Source organism: Zingiber officinale, chromosome 3A (genome assembly GCF_018446385.1).
Source record: "Zingiber officinale cultivar Zhangliang chromosome 3A, Zo_v1.1, whole genome shotgun sequence".
Taxonomy (NCBI): domain Eukaryota; kingdom Viridiplantae; phylum Streptophyta; class Magnoliopsida; order Zingiberales; family Zingiberaceae; genus Zingiber; species Zingiber officinale.
In genome coordinates, this window is record NC_055990.1 from 130,744,391 (window position 1) to 130,749,250 (window position 4,860).

Sequence of the window (4,860 nt, forward strand, 5' to 3'; positions counted from 1 at the left end):
TTGCTCTCATGGAAGGCTTCGAAGCTCCAACAAGTTCAAAGGGCAAAGTTTTCAAGAGAAGCAAGTGGAGCCAAGAACAAATTCAAAGAAGTGAGGCAAATGATAAAGTGACCAAGCTTTTGGTCAATCTATTACCTAGCCACATTTTGGAGCAAATTGGAGAATTCAAGGATGCCAAGGAGCTTTGGAGTAAATTGGCAACGATTCATGAGATCCCCTCCACTGTACCAATCCAAGAAGAATCAAATGAGGGTGATTCATTGAATCAAGATCAAAAAGAAGAAGAAGAGGACTCCGAGGTTGAGAGGTACTCAATATCGGAAGAAGAAGTCCTAGAAGCTTCATCCTCAAAGGAGTGCAACCAAAAGAGCAAGAAAGGAGCATATTCCTTGTTTCATGTACAAGAGGATGAAGAGGAAGACGAAGTCTCCACCTCTAGGATTGAGGGGGAGAGACCTTTGTTGACATCGGATCAAGAAGAAGGGTAATCTTCTACATCCGGGTCAAATGGAGAAGAATATGTTGTATCCTCCAAAAATAAAGAAACATCAAATGGAGGAACAAGTGTCATCCCTACACATGAAGGTAAAAATGGTTCAATTAAGAATAAAAATCATATTATATGTTTTGAGTGTAGGGAACATGGGCACTACAAAAGCAAATGCCCAAAATTGACCAAGAAGAAGAGCCAAGTGACACTAAAGGGCAAGGAGAAACCCAAAGAGATCCCTCTCGGAACAAAGAAGAGCAAGGAGCACATTGTGTGATTCTCTTGCAATCAAAAGGGACACTATTGTAGTCAATGTCCAAAGGGGAAGAAAGCAGTCAAGGCTCAAGGAGGAAGCACAACTCAAGGGGGAGCCTCCAAGGTAAAACGCAAGGTATCATTTGTTGAGCCTATCCCTTTAAATAATGGTAAAAAGCAAGCTAGTTCTAATTTATATCATTTTAATGCTATTTACCATAAAAATAAGAAGCATGATAGCATTAAGGAAAAACATGTAACTCTTCATGCTAAAACTACCACACCTAGGTCTAGAAAGGTAGATAAAAATTTAGGCAAGAATTCTAAGGATTTTAGTTACAAGCCTAAAAATAAAATTGCTCAAGGATTAAATGAAAAACCAAAAACTAAGGATTTAATGAGAGAAAATCAAGTCTTGAGGTCAAGACTTGATAAATTAGAAAAGACCCTAAAAATGATGGAAAATATCCTAAAAGGGAAAAATGAGCAAAATCTAGGTTTAGGACAACAAGGGTCATCCAAGGGTCATAGAAGTTTGGGATACAAACCTAAAACCAAAAAGGATGTGCCTTCTTACCATAAAGTTCCATATAGTTATGGAACTAACCCTAGGCCTAGTGGTCAAGTAAAAAATACAAGGGAAGTTATCCCTAGAAGTATTTTTGTAACAACAAACGTGACTAAGACTTCTAAGAAGTCTAAGAAAGTCACAAGGAAAGAAATCCCTAGAGTTGACCTAGAAAAGATGACCAAGGACTCTAAGAAGCCAAACAAGGTCACTAGAAAGGTATCTAGAGAAATTATCCCTAGTGAATACCTAGAGCATCCAAGGAGCACCAATAGGTTTTGGATTCCTAGGAGCATTTTCTCTACCCCTTAGATGGGTTAGAGAGTGTCAACTCCGATTAGAAGGGTAGTTAACCCAACTTTGATAAAGTTGACATTCGGAGAGCATTTTCAAGGTTATTGTTAACCTTTGAAAATGAAAAGGATTATGATTTACTCTTGAAATGAGTAAAGTGTGCCATAATTTGAGAAAATTGATTTTAAATTAAATTGGCATAAGTGGGAGAATCATAAAGAAATGTCAAATTGGGATTTTGACATTTTATTGGGAAGTTAAAGGCAAATCTAAGCCTTATTTTAATTTGTTACTCTTTAAAAGAGTAATTTGTGCCAAAATTTGAGGAATATGCTTAATTTAAATTGTCACAATGTAGGAAAAGCAAAGGAAATGTCAAAATTGGATTTTGGCATTTTTTTGGGAAATATTGGGAAATCTAGGTTTAAACTTTAAGTTAGCTAAGGTTTAAGGATACTTAGATAGTCATTCTAAGTATTTTATTTATGCTAAGTTGCCATGTTTTGTTTGCCCATCATATGTCATGACATCATATTTATTCTTGCACTCATGCCTTATTATGAAAAACATAAAAATATCATGTCATGTCATACATACATTATGTAGTCATAGAAAATTTTCTTTTAAAAATTATTTATCTTTGATGTATGCCATAACGCATCATGCATTATTTTAATTCCTTGCAAACTAAGGACAAATAACATTCATTAACAAGTAACATCCTTGGTGGATGTTCCTATCCTCAAAATACCCAGATAGATATGCATGATCCCTAGATTAGGGCAAAATCAAAGTTTACATCTCACTAAAGAACTATAAGGTGACTTGTATGTGGTTTCGTACACATTAGATACAAGTGAGATGTTAGGGGGTGATGAACAAAACTCAAGGTGTTGATTAAGTGCATTCTTTTGAGTTTTAAGTTCATCAAAACAACACTAGTTATGTGTTTTCCAATCATTGGGAAAGCTAATGTACAAGTCATGCGCATTGAGCCCAAAGAACATGGTTGGATATTGGTTTTGAAAAAGGTTTTTAAATTCTTTTAGAAAACCTTGATGAAGACTATCTTTTGATAGTAATCATCATTAAAAAGTTAGACACAAATTAGAAGAAAACACTAAAGTTTTTATAAGTTTTCAAGTTTGTGCCAATCTTGGAAAATAGAAAGTATTTTAATAGAAAACTATTTTTTCTTAATAGTATATGCCCTAAGGAATGTCTATATGAATTTTCATGATTTTTTGAAATTTTTTAGAATTTTTGGGGAGTTTCTGAAATTGACTGAAAGTAAATTTCAACATTTTCAGAGCTTCAATCGATCACTCGATCGATTAGAGTGCCTCAATCGATCGAGTGATCGATTGAGAAGACATTTCTCGCGAGCAGAAGCTCGCTGGATCGATCCACCGATCGATCCACGTAGTCTGAATTGATCAGTGGATCGATTCAGCTGGGTTCAATCGATTGAGACTCAACTCCAATCGATTGAAATGCTGATTTTAGCTGGGTAAGCTAGAGTTCAGCATTTTTTTGTCTATATAACCCCTCCTTACCTCTCAAAACACATTTGTATACTTTTAGGGGGAGTTTTCATGATGAAAATAACGATGGATTGTTTAAGGAATACTAAGTAGAGGTTTAGGTTGAGGTTTGGTTTTAGTATTGAATTTTTTTTTAATGTCAAAACTTCTAAATTTGGGGTTCCTATATGTTTAGGGATTCTAAGTCATTGTTGGTGCAATGACAGAAGTTACGTGCATGTCTTTAGGGGGAGTTACTCTTTAAGGACATGAAAATCTATTTTTCATACACCTTGGAAGGTGGTTAACCTTCCTTAGCGTAAATGCTCAAGGTTGGGTATTTGAATACAATGGAGAGTGGATTTCTTCATTGTTCAGGTGGTATATGCTCAAGGATGAGCATTTGATGAAAATGAAGGGTATGAGACTTTCATTTGAATCGTGTGTGAATATACCAAGTGGTATATGCTCAAGGATGAGCGTTCAGAATAATGAAGAGTATGAGACCTTCGTTATTATGTTGTGAACAACGAGTGAAGGTGTAAACAATGTTGAGTAACTCTTCAGGGGGAGAGTTTTTTATGTGTGCCAATAGGGGGAGAATGTAGGGTTTAAGTTAGGCCTTCATTACCTAAGAGGGAGTTTGCCCTCTAGAAAAGGAGGAGAATGGAGGGAATCCTCATTCATATATTGACATAAAGGAGGTTGAGGCTATGAGATTAGCCTAACTTAAAGGAGGTATTGTCAAACATCAAAAAGGGGGAGATTGTTGGTGCAATATTCCCTAGGTTAATGTTGACCTGGTTGACTGAGCTTGAATTGGTTCAAGCTCGAGCTTGATGTTTGAGTTTCGATGTTTGACAATACATGGAGATTGCAGGTGCAATTGTTCATGTGGGGAGGTTGTGAAGGAGAGTCAAGTAGGTCAAGGTTGACTGGATACTTGACTGGAAGATCCTAGTGAGTGAAGCCAGGTGAAAGTCCTAACTAGGAGGTTAGGCAGAGTGGAGAATCCTGGTGAGTGAAGCCAAGTAGTTATGGAAAGTCCTAGTGAGTGAAGCTAGGCATAAGAAAATCCTAATGAGTGAAGCCAGGTGAAAGACTTAGTGAGTGAAGCTAGGCAGTATGGAAAATCCTGGTGAGTGAAGTCAGGTGAAAGACCTAGTGAGTGAAGCTAGGTATGTGAAAGTCCTGGTGAGTGAAGCCAGGCAGGGGAAAGTCCCGGTGAGTGAAGCCAAGCACGAGGAAATCCAGATGGGTCAAGGTTGACCAGACATCTGGTGAAAGTCCAAGTAGGTCAAAGGGATTGACCGGATACTTGGCATGAGGAGAAAAGTCCAAGTGGGTCAAAGGAATTGACTGGACACTTGGTGAGGGAGTCCTAGCAAGTCAAGGGTGATCGGATGCTCGACATGATGTACCAACAGGCCATAGTTGACCGAATGTTGGTTTAGGGGACTTTGGACTTGGTTTTAGGCAAAAACCATGAGCTGGATCGATCAGCCGATCAATTGGCTCATCCCCAATCGGTCGACTGATCGATTGGGTGAGTCCCCGCGACAAGCCTCCTCCCAATCGATCGGTGGATCGATTGGGAGTAGCTCGCAATCGCACAGAATAGCTCTAGATCGATCGGCCGATCGATTCAGAGCCTCCAATCGATCAGCCGATTGATTGAGAGTTGCGTTTCCACGCGATAAGTCCTGAATCGATCAGCCGATCGATCCAGG